The 18839-nt window shown below is 37.3% G+C and overlaps 1 protein-coding gene across 9 annotated transcripts in view; it reads left to right on the top strand.

Moving 5' to 3' along the window:
* Nucleotides 1-18839, top strand: part of ZNF366 (zinc finger protein 366) — a 340164-nt gene that overhangs the window by 86218 nt on the left and 235107 nt on the right. The window lies entirely within an intron of this gene.

Here is an 18839-nt window from a genome sequence, read left to right as displayed (position 1 = left end):
ACCACCTACATTGGACTTGTTTAGGAGGCAGACTTCTAGGTTCTACCCTGGAATCATTGGAAATATAGATTTGTAGTAAGTCCTCACATATTTTACGTTTGAGAAAAGTGAGTTCAGGAAGGCTAAAACTTGACCCATCATCACAAAGTTCAGCACAAACCTCAGCTGGGATTTGTTTGCAGGTTCTGAAGTTCATTCTGTTTCCACCTAATTAGGTACTCATCTTTTTGTTCTCTGTTGTATGGAGAGAATATATGGCTGGTAGTGTTTGTGTTGTTGTGGCTTTGATGTTTTTATCTTTTTAAAGAACCTCCTTTCTTCATTTTTTTTGTTTGTGGGACAAACTTTGGAAAACCATTTATTTCATATCATTGAGTCAATTGTTATTATTTGTAATATTTCCAGCCAGCCTATTGGTATTCCCTCTATATTGTAGGAAATATTCTTTTGTGTAACTTTCATCATTTTCCTAGTTATATAAAGAGAGATAAGGCAAATGTGGCAAAATGTCCACAGTAGATGAATCTAGGTGAAATATTCTTGGTTTCTACTTTTTAAAAATCTATTTTGGAGTTCTCGTCATGGCTCAGTAGTTAACAAACCTGACTAGCATCCATGAGGATGTGGGTTCAATCTCCGGCCTCACTTATTGGGTTAAGGATCCAGCATTGCCGTGAGCTGTGGTATAGGTCGCAGACACTGCTGGGATACCGCATTGGTGTGGCTGTGGTGTAGGCTGGCAGCTACAGCTCTGATTAGACCCCTAGCCTGGGAACTTCCATATGCCCCAGGTGCAGCCCTAAAAAAAGACAAAAGACTAAATAAATAAATAAATAAATATCTATTTTTTTCCTGTAGGTTTTAAATTGTTCAAAGTGAAAAGTTGCTGGGAGAGAGGGAAGCTTCTTTCCCTCTTCCTCTTTCCTCTGACTATGGATTGAAAGCACAGTGACAACCTTGAACACAGAGATAAAAGCCACCTGTTGAGGAAAGCAGAGTCTTCCCTGGATCCTGTGCCTCGGTGCTATAAAGCACGACACAGAAACAAACATCTATCTTATTGAAATAAAACGAATCCTTCCCTACCAAAAAAAAAAAAAAAAGCCATTTGTAGTTATTAATGTGTTTTCTGGAGCTAGATCGTCTGTGTTCATTCTCCAGTCCTTGCTAAATTAGGTAGTTTATTTAAAGCTCTCTCTGTTTCAGTTTACACATTTATAATAGGCACAATATCACCTTTCTTATAGGCTAGTTGTGGACTTGTATTGTTCACAACATATGAAGTGTTTAAAATTGTGTCTGGCATACAGTAAGCACTCAATAAATGTAATTATTACTACATATTTTTAAAACATGCATGTAAATACAAAGATTGAACGTCAGACCTGGCTCTGAGGGACACTAGGCAAGTTCATGTGAGAAGTCAAAGGAAGAAAGTGAGTCTCATACTGGTTTGGGATTTGAGATAGCTCTACAATAGAAGGAATGCTAGTGCCAAACTAAATACGAACCTGTATTTTATGTAATAAACAACCTATAAAGAGAGCAATGAAAAAGGGAGACTTCATTTACTTACAGATTCATGCTAGCAGAAGCCACAGGAACCTGTAGGGCTATCAGTCTGTGAGCGCCAGAGTTATATTGCTGTCACACAGGGGTCAGAGAGGGGCAGATGAGAGGGTGCTGGCCTGGCAGGTGGGGACCAAGGCACCTGGCTGTGTGATTTCTCTGGTTTCAGTTTCCTCATCTGCAAGACAGGGTTTGACTTTAAAGGCTTGATTTAGGTCCAGAATTTTCAAGAAAGCATTACCTTGAAGAGTTCTTTGAATTTAAATGGAAATCATTCATGACTACTTCAGTTTTCGTATCTAATACACCAAGCATATATTTATTGATATGCCAGCTCTCTGATGTCTGTTGATCAGCCCCTGACCTCGCTCTAACAGTCTGATTCACCTGGATCTATCTGGGAGAAGATATCTGACTTCCTGCCTCGATTCTGGTACATTCAATATATATTTATATTATACTCATGTGCTAGGCTCTTTGCTAGCACTGGGTATACAGTGATGAACAAAAAAGCCATAGTCTGCCTCCTGGCACTTTGAGTCTCATGGGCAAGTGACAGCCAATAACCAGGTAAGAAATAAAAGAACATATAATTATAAAATTATGTCAGGCATACTATGAAGAAAGCCACTGAGCTTCACTTGATAGGCTAGCTAGGAGATTTCTGAGGAGATGCATTTAGCCACTCATGAAAAGGTGAAAAAGAACCAGTCATTCAAAGCGTTGATGGTGGAACTGAGAGATGATCCAGGTTGGAGGACACCCTGTGCAAAGGAAGAAATTACTAAGAGGCCTTGTTAGAGTTGGTACTTCATGTTCTTATCATGAATATGGCAACTTAAACTTTTTTTCTAATTTCTTTTCGAAAAAGCAAAAAATGAAAAAAAAATCACATTAATAACTATAGAGTAAACATATTCATTATGAGAGTGTTGGAAAATACAGATGTCACAAGGGAAAAAAACTCCTCTTATTATATCCAGGTATAATAATCACTTTGGTATTTAAAAAATTTTTTTCATTGAAGTATAGCTTATTCACAATGTTGTATTAATTTCTGATGTATGGCAAAGTGATTCAGTTATATATTATTTCCCATTATATTTCATATTATTTTCCATTATGGTTTATTGTAGGAAATTGCATATAATTTCCTATACTATACAGTAGGACTTTGTTGTTTATCTAATTTATGTATCATAATTTGTATCTGCTAATCTCAAATTCCTAATTTATCCCTTCTCCTTCCCTCTTTGGTAACCATAAATTTGCTTTCTATGTCTATGAGTCTGTTTCTGTTTTGTAAATAAGTTCATTTGTGTCACATTTTAGAGTCCATATATGTGATATCATATGGTATTTGTCTTTTTCTCTGTCTGGCATCACTTTGTGTGACGATCTCTAGGTCCGTCCACTTTGCTGGAAATGACATAATTTCATTCTTTTTATAGCTGAGTAGTATTCCATTGTGAGTATATGTCTGTCTGTCTCTCTATCATCTATCTATCTATCTATCTATCTATCTATCTATCTATCTATCTATCTATCTATCTATCTATTTCTCTGTCTATCTATCTATTTCTCTGTCTATCTATCACATCTTTTCCATTCATCTGTTGATGAACATTTAGGTTGCTTCCATGTCTTGGCCATTGTAAATAATGCTGCTATGAATATTGGAGTGCATATATCTTTTCAAATTAAAGTTTCCTCCTGATATATGTCCAGGCGTAGAATCACTGGATCATACAGTAACTCTATTTTTAGTTTTTTAAGGAACCTCCATACTGGTCTCCATAGTGGTTATGCCAATTTATATTCCTACAAACAGTGTAGGAGGATTCCTTTTTCTCCACATCTTCTACAGTATTTATTATTTGTAGACTTTTTGATAATGGCCATTCTGACTAGTGTGAGCTGATACCTCCTTGTAGTTTTGATTTCCATTTCTTTTAATAATTAATGAGGTTGAGCATCTTTCCATGTGCCTGCTGACCATCTGTGTATCTTCTTTGCAAAAATGTTTATTTAGGTCTTCTGCCCATTTTGAGATTGGGTTGTTTGTTTCATTGTTGTTGAGTTGTATGAGTTGTTTGTATATTTTGGAGGTTAAACCCTTGTCTGTTGCATTGTTTGCAAATATTTTCTCCCATTGTATAGGTTTTTTTAAAAAATGGTTTCCTTTGCTGTGGGACCTTTGATTATCCCTCTTGTGTTGGTTTTATTTCTATTGCCTTGGGAGACTAACCTAAGAAAATATTTGTACAGTTTAAGTCAGAGAATGTTTTGTCTATAGTCTCTTCCAGGAGTTTTAATGTGTCATATGTTTAAGTCTTTAAGCTATTTCGATTTTACTTTTGTGTGTGGTATAAAGGTGTGGTCTATCTTCATTGATTTATGTGTGGCTGTCCAACTTTCTTAGCACCACTTGCTGAAGAGACTGTCTTTTCCCCATTGCATATTCTTGTCTCTTTTGTAAGAGATTAATTGTCCATAGGTGTGTGGGTTTATTTCTGGGCTTTCTATTCTATTCCATTGATCCATTTGTGCCAATAATGTGCTATTTCGATTACTGTAGTTTTGTTTTATTGTCTGAAGTCTGGGAGGGTTATGCCTCTAGCTTTGTTCTTTTTCCTCAGGGTTCCTTTGGGAATTCTGGGTCTTTAATGATTCAGTATGTATTTTAGGATTATTTGTTCTAGTTCTGTGAAAAATATTATTTGTAATTTAATAGGGATTGTATTAAATCTGTATATTGTTTTGGGTAATATGGCCATTTTTACAATATTAATTCTTCCAATTCAAGAGAATAGGATATCTTTCCATTTCTATGAGTCATCTTCAAGTTCCTTTATCAATGTTTTATAGTTCTCAGTATATCAGTCTTTCACCTCCTTGGTCAGGTTTATTTCCAAGTTTTCTAAAAATGCAATCTAAAAAGGAATTGTTTTTACTTTTCCTTTCTGATATTTCATTGTTAGGGTAAGAAAATAAATGCCACCAATTTCTGTATGTTAATCTTGTATCCTGCCACCTTGCTGAATTAGTTTATGAAAAAATTTTCCATAAAAATTGGCATATAACTGTTCATAGTATTCTCTAATGTTTTTTTGTTTTTTTGTTTTTTTGTTTTTTTGTTTTTTTTTTTTTTTGTATTTTCATGGTATCAGTTGTTATTTCTCCTCTCATTTCTTATTTTCTTTATTTGGGTCCTTTTTCTTCTTGCTTAGCCTGGCCAGAGGTTTGTTGATTTTGTTTACTCTTTTGAAGAAGCAACTCTTGGTTTTATTGATTTTTTTCCTATTTTTGATCTCCATTTTATTTATTTATTCTTTGATCTTTGTTTTTTTAAATTTAAGTATAGCTGATTTACAGTGTTGTGCCGGTTTCTGTTGTACAGCAGAGTGCCAGTCATATATATATATACATACATATATATATGTATGTATATATATATATACACACATACATTCTTTTTCTCATGTCATCCTCCATCATGTTCTATCCCAAGAGATTGGACATAGTTCCCTGTGCTGTACAATAGGACTCTTTGATCTTTATTATTTCCTTCCTTCTGCTAACTTCAGGTATTGTTGTTCTTTTTCTAATTCTTTTAGGTGGTTGGCTAGGTTATTAATTTGGTATTTTTCTCATTTTTTTTTGAGGAGGGACTGTATCACTGTGAACTTCCCTGTAAGGACTGCTTTTGCTACATCCCATAGATTTTGTATGGTTGTGTTTTCATTATCATTTGTCTCAAGATATTTTTAAATTTCCTCTTTGATTTCATTATTGACCCATTGGTTTTTTAGTAGCATATTGTTTAGTCTCCATGTAATCATTTTTTTCTCATTTCTCCTTCTGTGGTTAATTTATAGTTTTATGCAGTTGTGGTCAGAAAAGGTGCTTGAAATAATTTCTATTCTCTTAAATTTGTTGAGGCTTGTTTTGTGGCTTAGCATGTGGTCTATTCTGGAGAACATTCCATTTGCACTTGAAGAGAATGTGTATTCTGGGTTTGGGGGATATAATTTCCTGAAAATATCAATTAAGTCTTACTGTTCTATTGTGTCATTTAGGATCTCTGTTGCCTTTTTGATTTTCTGTCTGGAAGATCTGTCTGTTGATGTCAGTGGATGTATTGCTTTATTCTTTTAATTTTTGCTTGGCTGAGAAATTCTCCTTCTCTCTCTTTTTATTCTAAATGATACTCTTGTAGTGTAGAGTATTATAGATTGCAAATTTTTCCCTTTCAGGACATCGAATATATTTTGAATATATTTTGCCACTCCCTTCTGGCCTACAATGTTTCTGTAGTAAAATCCTCTGAAAGCATTATGGGGCTTCCATTGTAACTAAGTGTTTTTCTTTTGCTGCCTTTATAATTCTCTTTAACTTTTGTCATTTTAATTATAATATGTGTTAGTGTGGGTCTGTTTGGGTTCATCTTGTTTGGGACCCTTTATGATTCCTATACTTGGATATCTGTTTCCTTCTTTAGGTTCAGGAAGTTTTCAACCATAATTTCTTCAAATACGTTTTCCCTTCCCTTTTTTCTATCTTCTCCTTCTGGGATCCCTATTATATTACACTTTATATTATCCCCATAGGTCTCATATATTGTTTTCATTTATCTTTTTCATTTGTCTTTCTGTCTGCTCTTCTGATTGGATGATTTCCATTATTCTATCTTCCAGATCACATATTCATTCTTCTGCAATATTCAGTTTGCTATTTATTGCCTTCAGCTCAGCTTTCATCTTGGCAAATGAGTTTCCTCATTTTAATTGGCTCTTCTTTCTAGTTTTTAGTTCCTTTTTTTACAGTAGTCTGCATTTCTATCAATAGCCTTTCTTAATTTCTTCAATATTTTATTACCTCCTTTTGAACTTGAGATCTGGTAGACTGGAGAGGTCTGTTTCATTGTTCATTCTTTCAGGAGAATTCTATTGATCTTTCAGTTGAGAGTGATTCCTTTGCTGCTTCTTCATTTTACTTATATTTCTCTGACTCTATGAGTATAGGAGAAACTGTTATCTACTGTGGTCTTGAAAGGCTGTTCTTATGTAGGAATATCCCTATGTGGCCTGTGTGAGTATAATATTTTTGGTGCAAGGGCTATTTTTAGTATGGATGCCTGCCACATATTTCCTCAGTGTGTACTGGCTGTTACCCTCTTCATAGGCGGGTGATTAGTGTTGTGGTGACAAAGGCCCGCATTGGGTGTTAAGCAGGGCCTCCTCTTTGCTTTGTGGTTGTCACAGCCCCATCTGGGGTAGGGTCTGCACCACAGTTGTTGGAGTAGAAACCTCAAGATCCATTTCTGAGCTGCAGTGGGATGTAGGTGGGACTGGAACACTTCTGCTAGGAAAGGAGCCACTGTGTATTCCTCCACAGGAGCTGTCCACTGGGAGCATCACTCTTTGGGTGCCCACTGCCACCCATTGTGTGGGCTCACAAAGTGCAGTGTTGTTGTTGGCACTGTTCCTGGCCCTGCCTCAACTCTGGATATGCTGTCATTAAGTCTGGATGTCCCTCAGGCACTGTGCTCACAAAGCCACCAGCACAGATTTGTTGGCACAGATCTACTGAAGTCAGGCACTGGGACTACTATAGTTACACATCTGGACCCACTGTGGGAGCTTTGGAGTCAGCGCATACTCTGGCCCTGCCGCCATATGCACACAGTTGCAAAGCCTGCAGCTGCTAATGCTAACCCATCCCAGCCAAGGGAGCACCAGTAATCTGCTCAGATGTTCTTCAGGCTCTGAGCTTATAATCTATTGGGGATATGTAAATCTGAGGTAGCACAGCCTCTAGGAGATGGCTCAGATTTTAGCCTTGCTTCCATAGTTGCTTAGCCTCTGAGGATGGGCTCAGATTTCAGCCCCACCTCCACATGTGGGTAAGCCACTGATGCTTACATGCTCCCAGAGCTCAAAGATGTGGAGCTATACCTGCTGTGAGCATGCCAAGAATGAGGATGCAGGGCCCATCCCTCCCTTTGTATACATATTAACTATGTGGCTCCTATGGCAGGCTTTGGTCCTTGGCTCAGTCCTGTGCACATCCCTGGTTGCAGCTTGGATCACACTGCAGCCTCTTCAGGCTGTCTCTGTACAGTCATCCCCAGTCCTCTTCTGGGGTCTGCCCATTAAAGCCTGAGTTTCAGCACCCAGTCCCCACACATACCAGCAGAGATGTGTCTTGGGTTAGAGTACAGGGAGTGCCAGCCAGAACTCTCTATGCTGGTCCATTCTGTTCTGCCTTTCTCAGTCCAGCTACTGTACTCTCCTCTGAGCCTCTAAAACTCCCTTTCTGCTCTGACTGAAGGGGTTTCCCAGGGTGAAGGAGCATTTCCTCTTTCACAGCTCCCTCTCAGGGGCACAGGTCCTGTTCTGATTCCTTTTTGTTTGTTTGTTTGTTTAGACCTACCCAGTTATGTGATGATCTCTCTTGCAGTTTTGGTTGTATAAGATCTTCTGTTAGCATTCTGTAGGTATTCTGTGAGAATTGTTCCACATGAAGATGTATTTTTGATGTAATTTGTGGGAGGAGGTGAGCGCCACATCCTTCTATTCTACCATCTTAATTTCTGCCCTCACTTTTGTATTATTATTCCTTATATCGATATCCATCTTCACATCTGTGTCTCTGTTGCTCTCCATTTGTCTGTATCTATATCCATATATATTTCCATATTTATATCTGTCTACAAGGAAGCATATAGCTTGCATTGTTTTATAACTTGCTTTTTTTGTGAAGCAAGTCCTAAGCATCATATCATTTCTTTTTTTTTTTTTTTTTTTAGAATACCTACATCTTTTTTCTAGGAGTGTTCATAGTGCACTGAGATGATGAAGGAAGTGACAATAATATTGGTATCAGTCATTGCACTTGGGCTGCAGAATAACTGGGCAAACAATTCTTACTTTAATCCCTTTACGATAATAACAACATTTATATAATGATTACAACTTTTCACCTTCATTTTCTTGTTTTATTTTTTCTTCATTCTTTTATTTCATTCTACTAGGAAGAATTTTTGTCTGTATTTTATAGATAAAGAAAGAAAGCTCAGAGAAATGACAAGATTTCCTCTAGTTGACATAACATGTCAATCTAGGTATGAATCCTGAGCTCCATCAGCGTCCAACAAGATGCTTTGGGATTTTAATCGGATATTAATTAATATTTTGAATTGGAAGTATCTTCTTATCAAGACAGAGCAGGCAAGATGGAAGCAAATATTTGATTATACATTTAATAAGATTCTACTTTTAAGAAGTTAATACCACTTGTACAATATAAAATAATTATTCCTTCCCAAAAATAAATAGGCCCTTAAATTTTAGAAGAAGCTACACACCAGCTGACTTAATTGGTTTCATTTCTGCCTGTGAGTTTTTAGTAAAGTAACTAACATGGTCTTTCCTAGCATATAAATTTAATCACAAATTTTAAGCCTCAAGCCATGTCGTTAAGAACAAAGAGCTAGATATGTGATCTCTGGAAAGGTAGGCAACACTGGATGTGCCTCCTTTCCAGCAGGGGAAATCAAACCTTTTTCCTTGTTACTCCTGTCTATCAGAACAAACTGATTACTTGGGTGTGTTTGAATAGCTCATCTAAAATGGCTTGAGGCAAGCAGACATTTGAGGTTTTATAATCAACCTTCTGGATCATTCTCATGCACAGAAGTCACCTATGACAGGCTGACAATCACATGGGTTTTACTGGGGGATTAAATTGGTCATTTTTGTGTGTGGTTAAAATGTTTTCTATCTGGGTTGCCAGATTTCCAGAGAGAGAGAAAGAAGTATTTTTTAGCTTGAAAAATTCCATGATACTACTAGTAATAATAACTAATATTTATTTATGTCCATAGTGCTTTGGAGTTTATCAAGAGCTTTTAATTATCTTATTAACAAAAACTCATTGAATTTGGCATTATTTTCATTCTCATTTCTTAGATGAGGAAACTGAGACTAAGGGAGAGTGAATGAAAGCTACCTCTTTTAAGCACAAGTTCCAGGGTTTTCTATAACGTAATTTGTTGCCTTCCACACTCAGCAGTCACAATGAACAATGATAGCAGTTTAAGGGATCAGCCTTTCTCTCTCTCCTCTCTTTTTTTTTTTTTTTTTCTTTTTAGGGCAGAGCCTGTGGCACATGGAAGTTCCCAGGGGTCAAATGGCAGCTGTAGTCGCCAGCCACAACCACAGCCACAGCAACACAGGATCTGAGCCACGTCTGTGACCTATACCCCAGCTCAAGACAACGCGGGATCCCCAACCCCCTGAGTGAGGCCAGGGATCAAACCCGAATCCTCATGGATCCTAGTCAGATTTGTTCCCACTGTGCCACAACAGGAACTCTGGGATGAGCTCTTCATGAGTCAAGGATAATGTCTGTCTTTGATCATAAATGTTATTCAAAGAGGAAAGCATCCAGTCTGCCACCTTTGCATGCTTCTGGCAGGAGAGTGCCTTTTGATTCCAGGGCGGATTACTCACCTAACAGACAGTCTCAATGAAAGCCCAGGAGTTACACAGGTGTCTAAACACTGCTTGACACTCTGACCAGGGGCAGTCTTCCCAGAGGCTAGAAGCACACCTTTTGGCTCAAACAGGAGACAGGTGTGGAAAAAGAAATCTTTCTTCTTTACTTCCTTGGGGAAGCCTTGGGAAGATGTCTTCTTTGTTACTGGCTCCCAAATTGCCTTCTGAAGTGCTTTCTCAAGAGTGGGCCCTAGAGTTGTCTAGAGGGGTTTGCAAGAAGTTAAGGACACAAAGCATGGCCTGCGCATGAGATTAATGAACTGTCTCCCGTGGAAATGTTACTATTTTTTCAAGTAAAAGAGGTTTAATTAAAATAAAAATCAAGAGCAATGCCAAAATCTTAGTAGTGTTCTGCTATAGGTTTGTAACCAGTAGTTACAAAAACTACTGCCACTATCGTGTGGAAAACAGCATTGTTTAACATGAAAATCTCTTCTTAAACAGAAAGGCTGGGAATAACTGCTTACCTCCAGAGGAGCTAGGCATCAGGAGGCAGTTTATTATGTTCTTTTTGGTACTGCTTAAAGCCACAACATCTCCCATTATTGATAGGATGCACATTTTCTTCCTATGAGGTTTGAGCCACAAGCGTCCTTAGAGATCAGCTAGTTAGAGTTCTCATTTTAAAGATGAAGAACCTAAAGCTAGGAGTGGTGAAATGACTCATCCCAAGTGACACTGTTGAGGACGCTGAACCCACATCTGAAATCCTTTGACTCTTTGAATCCAAGTACCTACTGTGCTGCTACCATTTATAGTAGCCCTTAATTATGGCCTCATTATCTGACTCTTCATAGCAGATAATGAAGTAGATAGTATCATTTCCTCTTGATAGATGGAGAAACTGAGGCACTAAGTGATTAGGAACTTGCCCAAAGTCACACACAAATTACTACAGATTGAGTAGCTTCAGCAATAAAAATTTATTTTCTCACAGTTCTGGAGGCTTAAAGTCTAAGATCAAGGTTGGAGGAGTTCCCATTGTGGCTCAGTGGTTAACGAACCCAACTAGGATCCATGAGCACTCAGGTTCAATCCCTGACCTCACTCAGTGGGTTAAGGATCTGGCGTTGCCATGAGCTGTGGTATAGGTTGTAGATGTGGCTCGGATCCTGAGTTGCTGTGGCTGTGGCCGTGCTGTAGACCAGTGGCTGCAGCTCTGATTTGATCCCTAGTCTGGGAACCTCCATATGCTGTGGGTGTGGCCCTAAAAAGACAAAAAATAAAAATTAAGATCAAGGGTGGGCAGAAGTTGGATTTCTGGTGAGGTCTCTCTTCCTAGCTTGTGAGCGGCCACCATCTTGCTGTGTCCTCACATGGTCCTTTCTCTGGGCACAGGGAGAATGAGTTCCGCTCTCTTTCTTCCTCTTCTTGTAAGGACACTAATCCTATTGGATTAGGGCCCCACCCTTATATTTTTCATTTAACCTTAATGAGACCTTAACCTGCCTGAAGACTTTATTTCCTGATGTAGTCACATTGGTTGTTAGGGCTTTAACATATCAATTTTAGAGGACTGTGGAGGTGGGACACAATTCATTCCATATACTGTGTATTTCAGAATATTCTCCAGAGACATGTAAAGTTTATGTGCCTATCATCAGTGCATGAAGAGTTTTTCCCTGTATCCTTATATACCCTGTATCCATGCCAACACTGAGTATTATTGTTTGAAAATGTTTGTCAACTTGATGTGCTAAAAAATAGTCTTTTGTAGTTCTAATTGTAATAATTTTTTACACATGCATGTATTTTTGCTTTATGGATTTCCTATTTATTTCATTTGTTCATTTTAGAATTTGATATTCAGGAGTTCATTGTGGTGCAGCAGAAATGAACCTGACTAGTATCCAAGAGGACACAGGTTCCACTCCTGGCCTCGTTCAGTGGGTTGAGGATCCAGCATTGCCAGGAGCTGTGATGTAGGTCGCAGATGCAGTTCAGATCCTCCGTTGCTGTGGCTGTGGCATAGGCTGGCAGCTGTAGCTCTGATTTGACCCCTTACCTGGGAACTTCCATATGCTGTGGGTGTGGCCCTAAAAAGCAAAAAAAAAAAAAAATAATAAAAAAAAATTGATATTCATTATTTAGTACATATGTGGGCATGTATTCCTTTTGTCATGTATTGTAAAATTTTTTAAGGTCATTTTTACTTTTAAGTTCTCTTAATGAATATCCTCTTTTTAATTTTGTTGAGATTTATTTGTGAATAACTTTATTATACATGGACTTTTGAAAGTTGTGCAAAAATGGGATTATACTTGTATCAAACTTGAATTATGCACAACCTGAAACTATTTGGATCCCCTTTGCCTTGCTCCCCTGATGGAGCTGCCCTGGCTAGTGTCACCTGCCATCATTGTCCCTGCCACCTGTGGCAGTGTGCTGAAAGGAGGGACACTGTGCTTGTTCTCTGCCTGGATTGGAGCTGCAGAGGCTGTGGCACTCTCCATGGCTGTTTGGAAAGGCCAGGTAACAGTCTAGAAAGAGGGAAAGGGCTAATGCCCTGGTAGTTTAACTCTGACCAGTGAGAGGAAGATGAGAATGGACCAGCAGAGAAATTGTTCATCCTTTCTCCACTCAATGGATTGTTCTGAGGAGCGGTATTACAAATGTCACCTCTCTGGGAACATTGTGTTTGAGTAACCAGATGTATTGCTTAATAACATGCCACAGTGTATTTGCTTTCTCTCTCTTTCCCTGACCACTTCCCTTTCCCTTCCCTAGTGCTTCTCTAAGACTGCAGCACCAACAAAGCATTAGCACAAAAGCTTTAGCCTCATGTTCTACAAGAGAATTTAGCCAAGACAATATAATTTTTTGTATTTTTATCCCAGAATGGCAAATAGATTGTTTAATCTTACACATTAATTCTGATAATTTATATTATACATAGATTTTTAAAGCTGTGCAAATATGAGATCATATTTGTAGCGAACCCAGTTTGAATCAATGTATTGGTTGTGGCTATCTTGAAGGTTGTATTGAGAAAGATTCTGAAGCTCTATTCTCAACTCAGCTGTAAAGAGAGTTATGATTTATAAGCAATATCAGCAGTTCATGTTTAGAATGAACTTGGTAGAGTAGTAAAATGCCTGAGCCAAATTGACCTCCTGAGAAGTTATCCAAGTTTATATGGCAGGAGTGGTGTTTTTCCCACACTATACATTGAATATTATCATTCTTTTAAAAAAATCATTTCTAGTTTTATGGGTTTAAATTATATACTATTTTAATTTATATTTCTTTGATTAGAAATTTTTCATATTATCACATTTCCTTTATGAATTGCCCAGTTTCCTTTCCTGACCTTCCCTCTTTCCCTTCCTTCCTCCTTCCTTTCTCCTTTTCTTCCTTCTCTCCCCCCCCTTCCTTCCTTCACTCCCTCCCTTCTTTGCTAACTTTTAAATTTAATTTTGAAAAAAGTAATTTATATCTGTGCCATTTCAAACTCAGGTAATAAAATGGCTAATAATGAAGAACACCCTCCCTTCTCCAACCTTCAACCCCTGAGTCCTCTCCCAGTGAAACCTTTTTCATTCCTTTTAGCCATTATTTCTTTTGGAGGAGGAAGCAATTTGTCTCAATGTTTCTAAATAATATGCTTACACTTCTATTTCTTTTTTCTTTCTTTTTTCTTTTTTTTTTTTTTTTTTTTTGTCTTTCTAGGGCTGCATCTGCGGCATATGGAGTATCCCAGGCCAGGGGTCCAATGGGAGCTACAGCCACCAGCGCATGCCACAGCCATAGCAATGCGGGATCCAAGCCGCCTCTGCAACCCACACCACAGCACATGGCAACACTGGATCTCCCCAGTTCACTGAGCAAGGCCAGGGATCGGACTGCATCTGCATGGGTACCAGCTGGGTTTGCTAACTGCTGAGCCATGACAGGAACTTCTTATTTCTTGATTTTTCAATTTTAGACATTATCCATGGACTTCCTACTGTGGGAGATAAGAATTTACCTTCCTATTATAAAATATGAGAATTTCCTATCTTATGTATTACCACCTCCTACCTCCTCACACCTCCCCCCATACTTTTCCTCCTCTCATTCTCCCAATATACATGTATAATAATTTGGGGATAAGTCAGTACTTGGGAAACATATTACCACTGCATAAAAACTGTTAACAGCTAAATCTCAAAGTGTATTATGTTTTCATTTTATTTTTTGTTCAACTCTCCCCCCAGTTGATTGCCTTAATTTTTGTGTTTTATCATTCTCTGTAGAGCTGTACAAAATCTTTCAGTATAATCAAAGACTTCAGCTAATCTATTAATTCCATTTTTTTCTTGAAGGCCCTTCTAAAGCCCCTGAATTCTGATCTGATCTTTTTTGGTTGCTTTCTAAACTTGCTGTCTAGCCATCCTCCTGACAATTTTTACACCACCATCCTGAGAATTCCCTTTATCCGACTCCTTTATCAGATTCCTAGCTATCTGAATTCTACCATTTTTTCTTTGTTTTACTCCCTAATTTTGATAGAATTCATCCTCTATTTTCTTTTTAAAGAAAAGATACAGAGGAAGCAAATTTTCAAACACTAGTTTGTTTGGGTCCCCCCCCCAATTTGGCCATTTAATCAATGGTTTGTATCACTACAGAATTCCATCATGCTGCATTAGTCAGAATAAGCTAACTGTTGTACCAAACAATCCTCAAATCTCAGTGTCTTAACAGAAAAAACAGTTTTGCTCAATTCATTCTAAGTGCAGTTGTTTGGTTGGTAGCTTTCTATTATGATTTAAGGACCCAGGCTTCATTCATTGGAGACTGTATCAGGGTCTTAGAGTCCTCCTCTAGGTCTTCTGCATCTCTTCAGATGACAAGGCGGGAGACCATGAAAGAACATGTGGAAGATTTCAGAGGTCTGGCCTATAGGTAGACCAGGCCAGAAAGTAGGTTTCACTTTGAGGTACATTCCATTGGCTAAAACTCAAGTTACATGGACCACCTAAGTGAAGGGAGGCTAGGAAATCACTTCTCCTTTTTGTGTTCTGGCTTCCCATGTTACAATTCAGTAGTCTGATACAATCCTGACTCAATTCTTTGCATCTAGGTTGTTTATTTTAGTGACTGATTAATGAAAGTCCAGTAGAAAAAACAGAATGAGGGAGAAAAGTCCATAGGAAGTGTACTCTATTGTCTTAGTACACTAAACCCATAGAAGGTGATTTTGCCCTGTAAGGGATATTTGGCAATGTTTGGAGACTTTTATGGTGGTCACAATTGGTGTATATGTGCAGGTGCTCCTAGAAGCTAGTGAGTAGAGGTCAGAGATGTTGCTAGATATCCTGCCGTGCACAGGATAGCCCTGCACAACAAAGAATTATCTGGTCCAAAATGTCAGTAGTGCAAGGGTTGAGAAACCCTGCACTAAATGTTATGTCTAGGCGTTCAAGTTGGAAAGAATGGTTACCACCACCACAGTAGAAGCATGCATAATGGTAGCACACAGAGAGATGTGATGAAATTTCTCTGGAGGATAGGGAGGGTTATAGATATGGTCCTTATTTTTTGTGCAGGCAACTGGTCTTAATTACTTTGCTATATCTGGGCTTGGGTTGTTGGAACAGGTGATTCTGGTCAGTATTAAGTTAGATCAATTGGTAACTAACTGACATCTTTATGATATTGAGTCTTCATAACCATGAACATAAATTTCTTTTTTATTTTAGTATTCTTTGATGACTTTTAAGGTTTTGTTATTTCCTTCATTAAGGTCATTTTCTACTTTTGTTGGAGTTATTCTTAGGTATCTTATTTTTGTGTGTGTATGGCCACTGTAAATGTTATATCTCTGTTTTCTTTTGACAATTTGCCCAATATTTTTTCTTTATATTTAAACATGTAAAATATATAAAAATAGAAATAGTACAGGAATTCCTGTCATGGCTGAGCATAAATGAATCTGACTAATATCCATGAGGATGGAGGTTCCATCACTGGCCTCATGCAGTGGGTTAAAGATACGGTGTTGCCATGAGCTGCAGTGTATGTCACAGACGCGGCTCAGGTCTGGTATTGCTGTGGCTGTGGTGTAGGCTGGTGATTCGACCCCTAGCCTGGGAACCTCCAAATGCTGTGGGTGTGGCCCTAAAAAAGAAAAAAAAAGAAAGGAAAAAAAAAGAAAAAAGAAATAGTACAGTGAATAATAGTGACATTAAAACTTTATATTTTCTAAGTGCTTACTGTTAATGTATAGAAACAATTATTTTTGTTTGTTGATTTTTTATATAACTTCTTTGCAAAACTCTTCTATTAATGCTAAAATTAGTATGGTTTTTCTTATGGGGAGATCCAAACATTGGCAAATAATGACAATTTGTTTCTTTTTAATTCTTATACTTTATATTTCTTTTTCTTATCTTACTGCATAGGTCAGGACAACATTGAATAGAAATGATGGAACAGCAGACATATATTTTTTGTTTTTGATTACAAAAAGAATACTTCTGTTTTGTGTTCTTCCTCATTATTAGGAGGATGCCTCTGTAAAGGAATTGTTTGCTGTGGAATATAATGTTTGCTTCATAATTTTTAGTAGTTGTCATTTATTTATTTATTTATTTATTTTTGGTCTTTTTGCCTTTTCTAGGGCTGCTCCCATGGTGTATGGAGATTCCTAGGCTAGGGGTCTAATCAGAGCTGTAGCCACGGGCCTACGCCAGAGCCACGCAATGCGGGATCCAAGCCACGTCTGCAACCTACACCACAGCTCACGGCAATGCTGGATCCGTAAGCCACTGAGCAAGGCCAGGGATCAAACCCGCAATCTCATGGTTCCTAGTCGGATTCGTTAACCACTGTGCCATGACGGGAACTCCTAGTAGTCATTTATTAAGGAAATTATTTCTTACGTGAAGTTTTCTTAAAAGTTTTTAGAATAAATGTAACATTTTTATCAAGTACTTTTCTGTATCTGTTGTGATGTTTATGTAGATTTTCTGCTTTAATCTGTTAATGCGGTGAATTACATTAATATATTTTCTAGTGTTAAATATTCTTGCATTTCTTGTACAGACTAATTTGGTAAATGTAGATTATTTTTATTATTCACTCTGGATTTGGTCTGTTAATATTTTGTTCAGGATTTTTGCATCTGTATTTAGAAATGCTATTGATGGATAATTTTCCTTCCTTATACCACCCTTATCTAGGTTTTATGTTAAGGTTGTAGTAACCCTTTAGAAAGACTTAAAGACTATTTCCATGTCCCCCTTATTCTCTAGGAAATTTTGCATAAAATTGAAAGATTATGATCCTTGAATATTTGTCTGAAATTATCATATAGGTCTAATATTTTTTTTGGAGGAAGATTTTAATTAGTGATTTGACATCTTTAGTATTAGAAGGCTATTAAGGTTTTCTATTTTGGTAAGTTTTCTTTAGGGAGTTTTCCATTTTGTCCACGTTTTCAAATTTATTGTCATATTGAGTTCCCTTTGTAGCTCAGCAGTTAACGAATCCTACTAGGATCCATGAGGATGTGGGTTTGATCCCTGGCCTCGCTCAGTAGGTTAAGTTCCAGCATTGCCATGAGCTGTGATGTAGGTCACAGAAGTGGCTCAGATCTGGCATTGCTATGGCTATGGTATAGGCTGGTGGCTATAGCTCCAAGTTGACCCCTAGTCTGGGAACCTCCATGTGCGTGGGCACTGCCCTAAAATAGCAAAAAAAAAACAACAAAAAAACCCCCCAAAAACCCAAACCAACCTCCCCAAAACCCCAAAATAATTGTAAGAAAAGTGCTATTATTCTTACTCTTTTAAATCTTTTTCAAATCTAGAGTTATGTCTGTCCTCATTCCTAATATTGTTTTTATTTTCATTTTTAATAATTTCTTGCTTGAAGCTTTTAAAGAACAACTTTGCTTTGGTGAGCCTCTACACATTTTAGTGTTTACCCTTAAAGTTTTAATAAAATAACCTGCAAGTTAGTGTATATGTTTTTGCATATCCAAAACAATAAAAAGACCTTAAAAATTTGAAAGCTACAATCATCCTTCCTTTCTGAATTGAAGCAATTTTTTTGTTGGTATTTTAGTTTCATCTTTTTTGGTCCACAATTTACGTATTATTGTCTGCTATTATTTGTTGTCAGTTTTCATTTAGAATTACCTATATCATTATAATATTTTAAATTTATTTCAACATTTCTTTTTGTATCTCAGACTTCCTTCTGGAAAATTTTCCTTTTTCTTGAATATATCCTTTAGAAATTCTGTTGAGAATCTCAGATTTTATTCTTCTGAAAATATTTTTATTTCACTTTTATTAATTATTGAATGGCAGGTTTTTTTGAACATGAAATTCTAGGTTCGCTTTTGCTTATTTTTTCTCAGCATATTGAAGAAACTATTCCATAGTGGCTTCCACTGTTGTTGAAAAGTCATCTGTGAGTCTATTTTCCTCTTTTTTATAGGTAGTTTCTCTTGCCCCTTGCTCCTTGCTGCTCTTAAAATGGTCTCTTTGGCCTAGGTTTTCTTCTGTTTGGCTATGATGTGTTTTAGGTGCGCCTTTACATTTATGTATCCTGTTTGGGTATTGTGATTCTTTTTTTAAAAAATTTTATTTTATTTTTATTGAAGTATAGTTGATTTACATAGCTGTGTTAGTTTCAGGTATATAGGAAAGTGATATATATATATGTATATACACACACACACACATATATATACACACATACACACACACACACACA

The sequence above is a fragment of the Sus scrofa genome, chromosome 16 (genome assembly GCF_000003025.6).
Source record: "Sus scrofa isolate TJ Tabasco breed Duroc chromosome 16, Sscrofa11.1, whole genome shotgun sequence".
Classification (NCBI taxonomy): Eukaryota; Metazoa; Chordata; class Mammalia; order Artiodactyla; family Suidae; genus Sus; species Sus scrofa.
The sequence above is the reverse complement of the archived record's forward strand: the minus strand, read 5'-3'. Positions and strand labels throughout refer to the sequence as shown.